This window comes from Oncorhynchus keta, chromosome 10 (genome assembly GCF_023373465.1).
Source record: "Oncorhynchus keta strain PuntledgeMale-10-30-2019 chromosome 10, Oket_V2, whole genome shotgun sequence".
NCBI classification, from domain to species: domain Eukaryota; kingdom Metazoa; phylum Chordata; class Actinopteri; order Salmoniformes; family Salmonidae; genus Oncorhynchus; species Oncorhynchus keta.
Window position 1 is genome coordinate 79,337,463 of NC_068430.1, and position 16,976 is coordinate 79,354,438.

Here is a 16,976-nt window from a genome sequence, read left to right on the forward strand (position 1 = left end):
GGGACACACTCAGGGTAGGGACACGTACACACTCAGGGTAGGGACACACTCAGGGTAGGGACACACTCAGGGTAGGGACACGTACACACTCAGGGTAGGGACACACTCAGGGTAGGGACACGAACACACTCAGGGTAGGGACACGAACACACTCAGGGTAGGGACACGTACACACTCAGGGAAGGGACACGTACACACTCAGGGTAGGGACTCAGGGTAGGGACACGAACACACTCAGGGTAGGGACACGGAACACACTCAGGGTAGGGACACGTACACACTCAGGGTAGGGACACGTACACACTCAGGGTAGGGACACGTACACACTCAGGGTAGGGACACGTACACACTCAGGGTAGGGACACGTACACACTCAGGGTAGGGACACGTACACACTCAGGGTAGGGACACGAACACACTCAGGGTAGGGACACGTACACACTCAGGGTAGGGACACGTACACACTCAGGGTAGGGACACGTACACACTCAGGGTAGGGACACGTACACACTCAGGGTAGGGACACGTACACACTCAGGGTAGGGACACGTACACACTCAGGGTAGGGACACGTACACACTCAGGGTAGGGACACACTCAGGGTAGGGACACACTCAGGGTAGGGACACACTCAGGGTAGGGACACACTCAGGGTAGGGACACACTCAGGGTAGGGACACACTCAGGGTAGGGACACACTCAGGGTAGGGACACACTCAGGGTAGGGACACACTCAGGGTAGGGACACGTACACACTCAGGGTAGGGACACGTACACACTCAGGGTAGGGACACGTACACACTCAGGGTAGGGACACACTCAGGGTAGGGACACACTCAGGGTAGGGACACGGACACACTCAGGGTAGGGACACGTACACACTCAGGGTAGGGACACACTCAGGGTAGGGACACACTCAGGGTAGGGACACACTCAGGGTAGGGACACACTCAGGGTAGGGACACACTCAGGGTAGGGACACACTCAGGGTAGGGACACGTACACACTCAGGGTAGGGACACACTCAGGGTAGGGACACGTACACACTCAGGGTAGGGACACGAACACACTCAGGGTAGGGACACGTACACACTCAGGGTAGGGACACTAACACACTCAGGGTAGGGACACGAACACACTCAGGGTAGGGACACGAACACACTCAGGGTAGGGACACGTACACACTCAGGGTAGGGACACGTACACACTCAGGGTAGGGACACGTACACACTCAGGGTAGGGACACGTACACACTCAGGGTAGGGACACGTACACACTCAGGGTAGGGACACGAACACACTCAGGGTAGGGACACGTACACACTCAGGGTAGGGACACGTACACACTCAGGGTAGGGACACGTACACACTCAGGGTAGGGACACGTACACACTCAGGGTAGGGACACGTACACACTCAGGGTAGGGACACGAACACACTCAGGGTAGGGACACGTACACACTCAGGGTAGGGACACGAACACACTCAGGGTAGGGACACGTACACACTCAGGGTAGGGACACACTCAGGGTAGGGACACACTCAGGGTAGGGACACGTACACACTCAGGGTAGGGACACGTACACACTCAGGGTAGGGACACGTACACACTCAGTGTAGGGACACACTCAGGGTAGGGACACACTCAGGGTAGGGACACACTCAGGGTAGGGACACGTACACACTCAGGGTAGGGACACACTCAGGGTAGGGACACACTCAGGGTAGGGACACACTCAGGGTAGGGACACGTACACACTCAGGGTAGGGACAAACTCAGGGTAGGGACACGAACACACTCAGGGTAGGGACACGAACACACTCAGGGTAGGGACACGTACACACTCAGGGTAGGGACACGTACACACTCAGGGTAGGGACTCAGGGTAGGGACACGAACACACTCAGGGTAGGGACACGAACACACTCAGGGTAGGGACACGTACACACTCAGGGTAGGGACACGTACACACTCAGGGTAGGGACACGTACACACTCAGGGTAGGGACACGTACACACTCAGGGTAGGGACACGTACACACTCAGGGTAGGGACACGTACACACTCAGGGTAGGGACACGTACACACTCAGGGTAGGGACACGAACACACTCAGGGTAGGGACACGTACACACTCAGGGTAGGGACACACTCAGGGTAGGGACACGTACACACTCAGGGTAGGGACACGTACACACTCAGGGTAGGGACACGTACACACTCAGGGTAGGGACACGTACACACTCAGGGTAGGGACACGAACACACTCAGGGTAGGGACACGTACACACTCAGGGTAGGGACACGAACACACTCAGGGTAGGGACACGTACACACTCAGGGTAGGGACTCAGGGTAGGGACACGAACACACTCAGGGTAGGGACACGTACACACTCAGGGTAGGGACACGTACACACTCAGGGTAGGGACACGTACACACTCAGGGTAGGGACACGTACACACTCTAGGGACACGAACACACTCAGGTTAGGGACACGAACACACTCAGGGTAGGGACACGTACACACTCAGGGTAGGGACACGTACACACTCAGGGTAGGGACACGAACACACTCAGGGTAGGGACACGAACACACTCAGGGTAGGGACACGTACACACTCAGGGTAGGGACACGTACACACTCAGGGTAGGGACACGTACACACTCAGGGTAGGGACACGTACACACTCAGGGTAGGGACACGTACACACTCAGGGTAGGGACACGAACACACTCAGGGTAGGGACACGTACACACTCAGGGTAGGGACACGTACACACTCAGGGTAGGGACACGTACACACTCAGGGTAGGGACACGTACACACTCAGGGTAGGGACACGTACACACTCAGGGTAGGGACACGAACACACTCAGGGTAGGGACACGTACACACTCAGGGTAGGGACACGAACACACTCAGGGTAGGGACACGTACACACTCAGGGTAGGGACACACTCAGGGTAGGGACACACTCAGGGTAGGGACACGTACACACTCAGGGTAGGGACACGTACACACTCAGGGTAGGGACACGTACACACTCAGTGTAGGGACACACTCAGGGTAGGGACACACTCAGGGTAGGGACACACTCAGGGTAGGGACACGTACACACTCAGGGTAGGGACACACTCAGGGTAGGGACACACTCAGGGTAGGGACACACTCAGGGTAGGGACACGTACACACTCAGGGTAGGGACAAACTCAGGGTAGGGACACGAACACACTCAGGGTAGGGACACGAACACACTCAGGGTAGGGACACGTACACACTCAGGGTAGGGACACGTACACACTCAGGGTAGGGACTCAGGGTAGGGACACGAACACACTCAGGGTAGGAACACGAACACACTCAGGGTAGGGACACGTACACACTCAGGGTAGGGACACGTACACACTCAGGTTAGGGACACGTACACACTCAGGGTAGGGACACGTACACACTCAGGGTAGGGACACGTACACACTCAGGGTAGGGACACGTACACACTCAGGGTAGGGACACGTACACACTCAGGGTAGGGACACGAACACACTCAGGGTAGGGACACGTACACACTCAGGGTAGGGACACGTACACACTCAGGGTAGGGACACGTACACACTCAGGGTAGGGACACGTACACACTCAGGGTAGGGACACGTACACACTCAGGGTAGGGACACGTACACACTCAGGGTAGGGACACGAACACACTCAGGGTAGGGACACGTACACACTCAGGGTAGGGACACGAACACACTCAGGGTAGGGACACGTACACACTCAGGGTAGGGACTCAGGGTAGGGACACGAACACACTCAGGGTAGGGACACGTACACACTCAGGGTAGGGACACGAACACACTCAGGGTAGGGACACGTACACTCAGGGTAGGGACACGTACACACTCAGGGTAGGGACACGTACACACTCAGGGTAGGGACACGTACACACTCAGGTAGGGACACGTACACACTCAGGGTAGGGACACGTACACACTCAGGGTAGGGACACGTACACACTCAGGGTAGGGACACGTACACACTCAGGGTAGGGACACGAACACACTCAGGGTAGGGACACACTCAGGGTAGGGACACGTACACACTCAGGTAGGGACACGTACACACTCAGGGTAGGGACACGAACACACTCAGGGTAGGGACACGTACACACTCAGGGTAGGGACACGAACACACTCAGGGTAGGGACACGTACACACTCAGGGTAGGGACACGTACACACTCAGGGTAGGGACACGTACACACTCAGGGTAGGGACACGTACACACTCAGGTTAGGGACACGAACACACTCAGGTTAGGGACACGAACACACTCAGGGTAGGGACACGTACACACTCAGGTTAGGGACACATACACACTCAGGGTAGGGACACGTACACACTCAGGGTAGGGACACGAACACACTCAGGATAGGGACACGAACACACTCAGGGTAGGGACACGAACACACTCAGGGTAGGGACACGAACACACTCAGGGTAGGGACACTAGTCGTAACCATGTCTCTCTCTGTGTAGGAGTTGTTAAAGGAGACTAGTCGTAACCATGTCTCTCTCTGTGTAGGAGTTGTTAAAGGAGACTAGTCGTAACCATGTCTCTCTCTGTGTAGGAGTTGTTAAAGGAGACTAGTCGTAACCATGTCTCTCTCTGTGTAGGAGTTGTTAGAGGAGACTAGTCGTAACCATGTCTCTCTCTGTGTAGGAGTTGTTAAAGGAGACTAGTCGTAACCATGTCTCTCTCTGTGTAGGAGTTGTTAGAGGAGACTAGTCGTAACCATGTCTCTCTCTCTGTGTAGGAGTTGTTAGAGGAGACAAGTCGTAACTATGTCTCTCTGTGTTGGAGTTGTTAGAGGAGACTAGTCGTAACCATGTCTCTCTCTGTGTAGGAGTTGTTAAAGGAGACTAGTCGTAACCATGTCTCTCTCTGTGTAGGAGTTGTTAAAGGAGACTAGTCGTAACCATGTCTCTCTCTCTGTGTAGGAGTTGTTAGAGGAGACTAGTCGTAACCATGTCTCTCTCTGTGTAGGAGTTGTTAGAGGAGACTAGTCGTAACCATGTCTCTCTCTGTGTAGGAGTTGTTAGAGGAGACTAGTCGTAACCATGTCTCTCTCTCTGTGTAGGAGTTGTTAGAGGAGACTAGTCGTAACCATGTCTCTCTCTCTCTCTCTCTCTCTGTGTTGGAGTTGTTAAAGGAGACGAGTCGTAACCATGTCTCTCTCTCTCTGTGTAGGAGTTGTTAGACTCATCATAACCATGTCTCTGTGTAGGAGTTGTTAAAGGAGACGAGTCGTAACCATGTCTCTCTCTCTGTGTAGGAGTTGTTAAAGGAGACGAGTCGTAACCATGTCTCTCTCTGTGTTGGAGTTGTTAGAGGAGACGAGTCGTAACCATGTCTCTCTCTGTGTTGGAGTTGTTAGAGGAGACTAGTCGTAACCATGTCTCTCTCTGTGTAGGAGTTGTTAAAGGAGACTAGTCGTAACCATGTCTCTGTGTAGGAGTTGTTAAAGGAGACGAGTCGTAACCATGTCTCTCTCTCTCTGTGTAGGAGTTGTTAGACTCATCATAACCATGTCTCTGTGTAGGAGTTGTTAAAGGAGACGAGTCGTAACCATGTCTCTCTCTCTGTGTAGGAGTTGTTAAAGGAGACGAGTCGTAACCATGTCTCTCTCTGTGTTGGAGTTGTTAGAGGAGACGAGTCGTAACCATGTCTCTCTCTGTGTAGGAGTTGTTAGAGGAGACTAGTCGTAACCATGTCTCTCTGTGTAGGAGTTGTTAAAGGAGACTAGTCGTAACCATGTCTCTCTCTGTGTTGGAGTTGTTAGAGGAGACTAGTCGTAACCATGTCTCTCTGTCTGTCTCTCTCTCTCTCTGTGTTGGAGTTGTTAAAGGAGACTAGTCGTAACCATGTCTCTCTGTCTGTCTCTCTCTCTCTGTGTTGGAGTTGTTAAAGGAGACTAGTCGTAACCATGTCTCTCTCTGTGTAGGAGTTGTTAGAGGAGACTAGTCGTAACCATGTCTCTCTCTCTGTGTAGGAGTTGTTAAAGGAGACGAGTCGTAACCATGTCTCTCTCTGTGTTGGAGTTGTTAGAGGAGACTAGTCGTAACCATGTCTCTCTGTGTAGGAGTTGTTAAAGGAGACTAGTCGTAACCATGTCTCTCTCTCTGTGTAGGAGTTGTTAGAGGAGACTAGTCGTAACCATGTCTCTCTGTGTTGGAGTTGTTAGAGGAGACTAGTCGTAACCATGTCTCTCTGTCTGTCTCTCTCTCTCTCTGTGTTGGAGTTGTTAAAGGAGACTAGTCGTAACCATGTCTCTCTCTGTGTAGGAGTTGTTAAAGGAGACGAGTCGTAACCATGTCTCTCTCTGTGTTGGAGTTGTTAGAGGAGACTAGTCGTAACCATGTCTCTCTCTGTGTTGGAGTTGTTAGAGGAGACGAGTCGTAACCATGTCTCTCTCTCTCTCTCTCTCTCTCTGTTGGAGTTGTTAAAGGAGACGAGTCGTAACCATGTCTCTCTCTCTCTCTCTCTCTCTCTCTCTCTCTCTCTCTCTCTCTCTCTCTCTCTCTGTGTTGGAGTTGTTAAAGGAGACGAGTCGTAAGCATGTCTCTCTGTCTGTCTCTCTCTGTGTGTAGGAGTTGTTAGAGGAGACGAGTCGTAAGCATGTCCAGAAGACAGCGTGTCAGAGAATAGGACGTGTGCTGGTACATGTTCTGGCCTGGTTCATCTGTATCGGCAGTACAGTGGCCTGTGTTCTAGCTCTCTACTACTTCTCTGAGTACATGCACAAGGTAAGAGACACGTTTTCAGCTGCTGTACATTGCTTTCATTCTCCACTGACGTCTTACACCTTCTCACCTTCTGTCCCTCTCTCTCTCTTCCTCCCCCCCTCCCTCTGTAGGACCTCCAGTACAGATCTCGTATTCCCACTAAGGACCCTCTCTCTCTCTTCCTCCCCCCCTCCCTCTGTAGGACCTCCAGTACAGATCTCGTATTCCCACTAAGGACCCTCTCTCTCTCTTCCTCCCCCCCTCCCTCTGTAGGACCTCCAGTACAGATCTCGTATTCCCACTAAGGACCCTCTCTCTCTCTTCCTCCCCCCCTCCCTCTGTAGGACCTCCAGTACAGATCTCGTATTCCCACTAAGGACCCTCTCTCTCTTTCTTCCCCCCTCCCTCTGTAGGACCTCCAGTACAGATCTCGTATTCCCACTAGGACCCTCTCTCTCTCTCCCCCCCTCCCTCTGTAGGACCTCCAGTACAGATCTCGTATTCCCACTAAGGACCCTCTCTCTCTCTTCCTCCCCCTCCCTCTGTAGGACCTCCAGTACAGATCTCGTATTCCCACTAAGGACCCTCTCTCTCTCTTCCTCCCCCCCTCCCTCTGTAGGACCTCCAGTACAGATCTCGTATTCCCACTAAGGACCCTCTCTCTCTCTTCCCCCCTCCCTCTGTAGGACCTCCAGTACAGATCTCGTATTCCCACTAAGGACCCTCTCTCTCTTCCTCCCCCCCCTCTGTAGGACCTCCAGTACAGATCTCGTATTCCCACTAAGGACCCTCTCTCTCTCTTCCTCCCCCCCTCCCTCTGTAGGACCTCCAGTACAGATCTCGTATTCCCACTAAGGACCCTCTCCTGAAGGAAGCCAGTCTGTTGGCCCTGCCAGTCGTAGTGTCTCTCATCAACCTCCTGCTCCCTGGCATCTTCAACGCTACTGCCTGGATGGAGGAGTACGACTCGCCCAGCGTAAACACATACATCGCCATCAGCAGGTAGGGGGGTGGACCTGCAGTCCACAAACTGTGTGTGTGTGTGGAGCACTATGACTCACCCTGCGTTCACACATACATCGCCATCTGCAGGTAGAGGGGTGGATGTGCGCCCTACAGACTTAATGAAGTTGATGGAGAGTTTATGGAAATCAAGAGTCTTGCTAGTTGACAGAAGTGTGTGTGTGTCTGTGTGCTAAACATGTAAAACATCTATACTATTTGTGTGTTTCAGGAACCTGATGTTGAAAGTGAGCGTGCTGGTAGTGCTGTGCTTCCATTGGCTGGGCCGGATCGCTTCTGACCCCCACAGCATCGGCCTGCAGGTGAGAGGAACATTCCCGTTCCAGTATTCCGCTTCTGTCCCAACATTCCCATTCTGTTCCCATTCTGTCCCAACATTCCCATTCTGTTCCCATTCTGTCCCAACATTCCCATTCTGTCCCAACATTCCCATTCTGTTCCCATTCTGTCCCAACATTCCCATTCTGTTCCCATTCTGTCCCAACATTCCCATTCTGTCCCAACATTCCCATTCTGTTCCCATTCTGTCCCAACATTCCCATTCTGTTCCCATTCTGTCCCAACATTCCCATTCTGTTCCCATTCTGTCCCAACGTTCCCATTCTGTTCCCATTCTGTCCCAACATTCCCATTCTGTCCCAACGTTCCCATTCTGTTCCCATTCTGTCCCAACGTTCCCATTCTGTCCCAACGTTCCCATTCTGTCCCAACATTCCCATTCTGTCCCAACGTTCCCATTCTGTTCCCATTCTGTCCCAACGTTCCCATTCTGTTCCCATTCTGTCCCAACGTTCCCATTCTGTCCCAACATTCCCATTCTGTTCCCATTCTGTCCCAACGTTCCCATTCTGTCCCAACGTTCCCATTCTGTCCCAACGTTCCATTTACAGCATTATGTACTCAAAATGAAATCTGTGCTGCTGTTATGACTGGCGTCTCATGTGTTGTTGATATTGATGTTACTGTTGTTGATGTAGTTTGTTGTGGTGTTGTTGTCAGTGCTGGGAGAGTTTTGTAGGACAAGAGCTGTACCGCTTCCTCCTCATGGACTTCATCTTCACCATACTGGACACCTTCTTTGGAGAGTTCCTCTGGAGGTGGGTTGTCTGTCTGTCTGTGTGTGTCTGTCTCTCTCTGTCTTTCTGTCTCTCTCTTTCCCTCATATTCTTGCTCATAAACTCTGCAACTTGTTCAACGTGCTATACAATCTCTATTGCTTTCTTTCCCATTCTCAATCCTTTATCCCTCATCTTCTTATCTCTCTCTTTCCCTCCCTCCCTCCCTCCCTCCCTCCCTCCCCCTCCCTCCCTCCCTCCCCCCCCCTCCTCCCTCCCTCCCTCCCTCCCTCCTCCCTCCCTCCCTCCCTCCCTCCCTCCCTCCCCTCTCCCTCCCTCCTCCTCCTCTCCCTCTCCTCTCTCTCCTCTCTCTCTCTCTCTCCTCTCTCTCTCTCTCTCTCTCTCTCTCTCTCTCTCTCTCTCTCTCTCTCTCTCTCTCTCTCTCTCTCTCTCTCTCTCTCTCTCTCTCTCTCTCTCTCTCTCTCTCTCTCTCTCAATTCAATTCAATTCAATTCAATTCAAGGGCTTTATTGGCATGGGAAACATGTGTTAACATTGCCAAAGCAAGTGAGGTAGACAACATACAAAGTGAATATATAAAGTGAAAACAACAAAAATTAACAGTAAACATTACACATACAACAGTTTCAAAACAGTAAAGACATTACAAATGTCATATTATATATATATATATATATATATATATATATATATATATATATATATATATATATATATATATATATATATATATATATATATATATATATACACACAATGTACAAATAATTAAAGGACACAAGATAAAATAAATAAGCATAAATATGGGTTGTATTTACAATGGTGTTTGTTCTTCACTGGTTGCCCTTTTCTCGTGGCAACAGGTCACAAATCTTGCTGCTGTGATGGCACACTGTGGAATTTCACCCAGTAGGTATGGGAGTTTTTCAAAATTGGATATGTTTTCGAATTCTTTGTGGATCTGTGTGATCTGGGGGAAATATGTCTCTCTAATATGGTCATACATTGGGCAGGAGGTTAGGAAGTGCAGCTCAGTTTCCACCTCATTTTGTGGGCAGTGAGCACATAGCCTGTCTTCTCTGAGAGCTATGTCTGCCTACGGCGGCCTTTCTCAATAGCAAGGCTATGCTCACTGAGTCTGTACATAGTCAAAGCTTTCCTTAATTTTGGGTCAGTCACAGTGGTCAGGTATTCTGCCGCTGTGTACTCTCTGTGTAGGGCCAAATAGCATTCTAGTTTGCTCTGTTTTTTTGTTAATTCTTTCCAATGTGTTAAGTAATTATCTTTTGTTTTCTCATGATTTGGTTGGGTCTAATTGTGCTGTTGTCCTGGGGCTCTGTAGGGTGTGTTTGTGTTTGTGAACAGAGCCCCAGGACCAGTTTGCTTAGGGACTCTTCTCCAGGTTCATCTCTCTGTTTGTGATGGCTTTGTTATGGAAGGTTTGTGAATCGCTTCCTTTTAGGTGGTTGTAGAATTTAATGGCTCTTTTCTGGATTTTGATAATTAGTGGGTATCGGCCTAATTCTGCTCTGCATGCATTATTTGGTGTTTTACGTTGTACACGGAGGATATTTTTGCAGAATTCTGCGTGCAGAGTCTCAATTTGGTGTTTGTCCCATTTTGTGAAGTCTTGGTTGGTGAGCGGACCCCAGACCTCACAACCATAAAGGGCAATGGGCTCTATGACTGATTCAAGTATTTTTAGCCAAATCCTAATTGGTATGTTGAAATTTATGTTTCTTTTTGATGGCATAGAATGCCCTTCTTGCCTTGTCTCTCAGATCGTTCACACCTTTGTGGAAGTTACCTGTGGCGCTGATGTTTAGGCCAAGGTATGTATAGTTTTTTGTGTGCTCTAGGGCAACAGTGTCGAGATGGAATTTGTATTTGTGGTCCTGGTGACTCGGCCTTTTTGGAACACCATTATTTTGGTCTTACTGAGATTTACTGTCAGGGCCCAGGTCTGACAGAATCTGTGCATAAGATCTAGGTGCTGCTGTAGGCCCTCCTTGGTTGGTGACAGAAGCACCAGATCATCAGCAAACAGCAGACATTTGACTTCGGATTCTAGCAGGGGAGGCCGGGTGCTGCAGACTTTTCTAGTGCCCGCGCCAGTTCGTTGATATATATGTTGAAGAGGGTGGGGCTTAAGCTGCATCCCTGTCTAACCCCACGACCCTGTGTGAAGAAATGTGTGTGTTTTTTGCCAATTTTAACCGCACACTTGTTGTTTGTGTACATGGATTTTATAATGTCATATGTTTTACCCCCAACACCACTTTCCATCAGTTTGTATAGCAGACCCTCATGCCAAATTGAGTCGAAGGCTTTTTTTGAAATCAACAAAGCATGAGAAGACTTTGCCTTTGTTTTGGTTTGTTTGGTTGTCAATTAAGGTGTGCAGGGTGAAATGTACGAGTCTGCTGTTAATAATAATGCAGAGGATTTTCCCAAGGTTACTGTTGACACATATTCCACGGTAGTTATTGGGGTCAAATTTGTCTCCACTTTTGTGGATTGGGGTGATCAGTCCTTGGTTCCAAATATTGGGGAAGATGCCAGAGCTAAGTATGATGTTAAAGAGTTTTAGTATAGCCAGTTGGAATTTGTTGTCTGTATATTTGATCATTTCATTGAGGATACCATCGACACCACAGGCCTTTTTGGGTTGGAGGGTTTTTATTTTGTCCTGTAACTCATTCAATGTAATTGGAGAATCCAGTGGGTTCTGGTAGTCTTTAATAGTTGATTCTAAGATCTGTAGTTGATCATGTATATGTTTTTGCTCTTTGTTCTTTGTTATAGAACCAAAAGATTGGAGAAGTGGTTTACCCAGACATCTCCATTTTGGATAGATAATTCTTCGTGTTGTTGTTTGTTTAGTGTTTTCCAATTTTCCCAGAAGTGGTTAGAGTCTATGGATTCTTCAATTGCATTGAGCTGATTTCTGACATGCTGTTCCTTCTTTTTCCGTAGTGTGTTTCTGTATTGTTTTAGTGATTCACCATAGTGAAGGCGTAGACTCAGGTTTTCCGGGTCTCTATGTTTTTGGTTGGACAGGTTTCTCAATTTCTTTCTTAGATTTTTGCATTCCTCATCAAACCATTTGTCATTATTGTTAATTTTCTTCGGTTTTCTATTTGAGATTTTTAGATTTGATAGGGAAGCTGAGAGGTCAAATATACTCTCTCTCTCTCCCTCTCTCTCTCCCTCCCTCCCTCCCTCCCTCCCCCTGCAGGTTGTTTTCTCAGAGGGTGTTGAAGAGGAAAAGAAAGCCTGTGTTTGACATCTCCAGGAACGTGTTGGAACTCATCTACGGACAGACGCTGGCCTGGTATAAACTCTAACCCTGGTCTAAACCCTGTACCTAGTCTAAACCCTGTACCTAGTCTAAACCCTGCACCTAGTCTAAACCCTGCACCTAGTCTAAACCCTGCACCTAGTCTAAACCCTGCACCTAGTCTAAACCCTGCACCTAGTCTAAACCCTGCACCTAGTCTAAACCCTGCACCTAGTCTAAACCCTGCACCTAGTCTAAACCCTGCAACTAGTCTAAACCCTGCACCTAGTCTAAACCCTGCACCTAGTCTAAACCCTGCACCTAGCCTCAACCCTGCACCTAGCCTTAACCCTGCACCTAGCCTTAACCCTGCACCTAGCCTTAACCCTGCACCTAGCCTCAACCCTGCACCTAGCCTCAACCCTGCACCTAGCCTTAACCCTGCACCTAGCCTCAACCCTGCACCTAGTCTAAACCCTGCACCTAGTCTAAACCCTGCACCTAGTCTAAACCCTGTACCTAGCCTCAACCCTGCACCTAGTCTAAACCCTGCACCTAGTCTAAACCCTGCACCTAGTCTAAACCCTGCAACTAGTCTAAACCCTGCACCTAGTCTAAACCCTGCACCTAGTCTAAACCCTGCACCTAGTCTAAACCCTGCACCTAGTCTAAACCCTGCACCTAGTCTAAACCCTGCACCTAGTCTAAACCCTGCACCTAGTCTAAACCCTGCACCTAGTCTAAACCCTGCAACTCGTCTAAACCCTGCACCTAGTCTAAACCCTGCACCTAGTCTAAACCCTGCACCTAGTCTAAACCCTGCACCTAGTCTAAACCCTGCACCTAGTCTAAACCCTGCACCTAGTCTAAACCCTGCACCTAGTCTAAACCCTGCACCTAGTCTAAACCCTGCAACTAGTCTAAACCCTGCACCTAGTCTAAACCCTGCACCTAGTCTAAACCCTGTACCTAGTCTAAACCCTGTACCTAGTCTAAACCCTGCACCTAGTCTAAACCCTGCAACTAGTCTAAACCCTGCAACTAGTCTAAACCCTGCACCTAGTCTAAACCCTGCACCTAGTCTAAACCCTGCACCTAGTCTAAACCCTGTACCTAGTCTAAACCCTGCACCTAGTCTAAACCCTGCACCTAGTCTAAACCCTGCACCTAGTCTAAACCCTGCACCTAGTCTCAACCCTGCACCTAGCCTCAAACCTGCACCTAGCCTCAACCCTGCAACTAGCCTTAACCCTGCACCTAGCCTTAACCCTGCACCTAGCCTTAACCCTGCACCTAGCCTTAACCCTGCACCTAGCCTCAATCCTGCACCTAGCCTCAACCCTGCACCTAGTCTAAACCCTGCAACTAGTCTAAACCCTGCAACTAGTCTAAACCCTGCACCTAGTCTAAACCCTGCACCTAGTCTAAACCCTGCACCTAGTCTAAACCCTGCACCTAGTCTAAACCCTGCACCTAGTCTAAACCCTGCACCTAGTCTAAACCCTGCACCTAGTCTAAACCCTGTACCTAGTCTAAACCCTGTACCTAGTCTAAACCCTGCACCTAGTCTAAACCCTGCACCTAGTCTAAACCCTGCACCTAGTCTAAACCCTGTACCTAGCCTCAACCCTGCACCTAGCCTCAAACCTGCACCTAGCCTCAACCCTGCAACTAGCCTTAACCCTGCACCTAGCCTCAACCCTGCACCTAGCCTCAACCCTGCACCTAGCCTCAACCCTGCAACTAGCCTTAACCCTGCACCTAGCCTTAACCCTGCACCTAGCCTTAACCCTGCACCTAGCCTTAACCCTGCACCTAGCCTTAACCCTGCACCTAGCCTTAACCCTGCACCTAGCCTTAACCCTGCACCTAGCCTCAACCCTGCACCTAGCCTCAACCCTGCACCTAGCCTTAACCCTGCACCTAGCCTCAACCCTGCACCTAGTCTAAACCCTGCACCTAGTCTAAACCCTGCACCTAGTCTAAACCCTGTACCTAGCCTCAACCCTGCACCTAGTCTAAACCCTGCACCTAGTCTAAACCCTGCACCTAGTCTAAACCCTGCACCTAGTCTAAACCCTGCACCTAGTCTAAACCCTGCAACTAGTCTAAACCCTGCACCTAGTCTAAACCCCGCACCTAGTCTAAACCCTGCACCTAGTCTAAACCCTGCACCTAGTCTAAACCCTGCACCTAGTCTAAACCCTGCAACTAGTCTAAACCCTGCACCTAGTCTAAACCCTGCACCTAGTCTAAACCCTGCACCTAGTCTAAACCCTGCAACTAGTCTAAACCCTGCAACTAGTCTAAACCCTGCACCTAGTCTAAACCCTGCACCTAGTCTAAACCCTGCACCTAGTCTAAACCCTGTACCTAGTCTAAACCCTGCACCTAGTCTAAACCCTGCACCTAGTCTAAACCCTGCACCTAGTCTAAACCCTGCACCTAGTCTAAACCCTGCACCTAGTCTAAACCCTGTACCTAGTCTAAACCCTGCACCTAGTCTAAACCCTGCACCTAGTCTAAACCCTGCACCTAGTCTAAACCCTGTACCTAGCCTCAACCCTGCACCTAGCCTCAAACCTGCACCTAGCCTCAACCCTGCAACTAGCCTTAACCCTGCACCTAGCCTCAACCCTGCACCTAGCCTCAACCCTGCACCTAGCCTCAACCCTGCAACTAGCCTTAACCCTGCACCTAGCCTTAACCCTGTACCTAGCCTTAACCCTGCACCTAGCCTTAACCCTGCACCTAGCCTTAACCCTGCACCTAGCCTCAACCCTGTACCTAGCCTCAACCCTGCACCTAGCCTCAACCCTGCACCTAGCCTCAACCCTGTACCTAGCCTCAACCCTGCACCTAGCCTTAACCCTGCACCTAGCCTCAACCCTGTACCTAGCCTCAACCCTGCACCTAGCCTTAACCCTGCACCTAGCTTCAACCCTGTACCTAGCCTCAACCCTGCACCTAGCCTCAAACCTGCACCTAGCCTCAACCCTGCACCTAGCCTTAACCCTGCACCTAGCCTCAACCCTGCACCTAGCCTCAAACCTGCACCTAGCCTCAACCCTGCAACTAGCCTTAACCCTGCACCTAGCCTTAACCCTGCACCTAGCCTTAACCCTGCACCTAGCCTTAACCCTGCACCTAGCCTTAACCCTGCACCTAGCCTCAACCCTGCACCTAGCCTCAACCCTGCACCTAGTCTAAACCCTGCAACTAGTCTAAACCCTGCAACTAGTCTAAACCCTGCACCTAGTCTAAACCCTGCACCTAGTCTAAACCCTGTACCTAGTCTAAACCCTGCACCTAGTCTAAACCCTGCACCTAGTCTAAACCCTGCACCTAGTCTAAACCCTGCACCTAGTCTAAACCCTGCACCTAGTCTAAACCCTGTACCTAGTCTAAACCCTGTACCTAGTCTAAACCCTGAACCTAGTCTAAACCCTGCACCTAGTCTAAACCCTGCACCTAGTCTAAACCCTGCACCTAGCCTCAACCCTGCACCTAGCCTCAAACCTGCACCTAGCCTCAACCCTGCAACTAGCCTTAACCCTGCACCTAGCCTCAACCCTGCACCTAGCCTCAACCCTGCACCTAGCCTCAACCCTGCAACTAGCCTTAACCCTGCACCTAGCCTTAACCCTGCACCTAGCCTTAACCCTGCACCTAGCCTTAACCCTGCACCTAGCCTTAACCCTGCACCTAGCCTTAACCCTGCACCTAGCCTCAACCCTGCACCTAGCCTCAACCCTGCACCTAGCCTTAACCCTGCACCTAGCCTCAACCCTGCACCTAGTCTAAACCCTGCACCTAGTCTAAACCCTGCACCTAGTCTAAACCCTGCACCTAGCCTCAACCCTGCACCTAGTCTAAACCCTGCACCTAGTCTAAACCCTGCACCTAGTCTAAACCCTGCACCTAGTCTAAACCCTGCAACTAGTCTAAACCCTGCACCTAGTCTAAACCCTGCACCTAGTCTAAACCCTGCACCTAGTCTAAACCCTGCAACTAGTCTAAACCCTGCACCTAGTCTAAACCCTGCACCTAGTCTAAACCCTGCAACTAGTCTAAACCCTGCACCTAGTCTAAACCCTGCACCTAGTCTAAACCCTGCACCTAGTCTAAACCCTGCAACTAGTCTAAACCCTGCAACTAGTCTAAACCCTGCACCTAGTCTAAACCCTGCAACTAGTCTAAACCCTGCACCTAGTCTAAACCCTGCACCTAGTCTAAACCCTGCACCTAGTCTAAACCCTGCACCTAGTCTAAACCCTGCAACTAGTCTAAACCCTGCACCTAGTCTAAACCCTGCACCTAGTCTAAACCCTGTACCTAGTCTAAACCCTGTACCTAGTCTAAACCCTGCAACTAGTCTAAACCCTGCACCTAGTCTAAACCCTGCACCTAGTCTAAACCCTGCACCTAGTCTAAACCCTGTACCTAGTCTAAACCCTGTACCTAGTCTAAACCCTGCACCTAGTCTAAACCCTGCACCTAGTCTAAACCCTGCAACTAGTCTAAACCCTGCACCTAGTCTAAACCCTGCACCTAGTCTAAACCCTGCACCTAGTCTAAACCCTGTACCTAGTCTAAACCCTGTACCTAGTCTAAACCCTGCACCTAGTCTAAACCCTGCACCTAGTCTAAACCCTGTACCTAGCCTCAACCCTGCACCTAGCCTCAAACCTGCACCTAGCCTCAACCCTGCAACTAGCCTTAACCCTGCACCTAGCCTCAACCCTGCACCTAGCCTCAACCCTGCACCTAGCCTCAACCCTGCAACTAGCCTTAACCCTGCACCTAGCCTTAACCC

General features: G+C 50.2%; 1 pseudogene; it reads left to right on the forward strand.

The window, feature by feature from the left end:
* LOC127932447 (transmembrane channel-like protein 6) overlaps positions 1-16,976 on the forward strand; it is a 50,176-nt pseudogene that overhangs the window by 31,373 nt on the left and 1,827 nt on the right.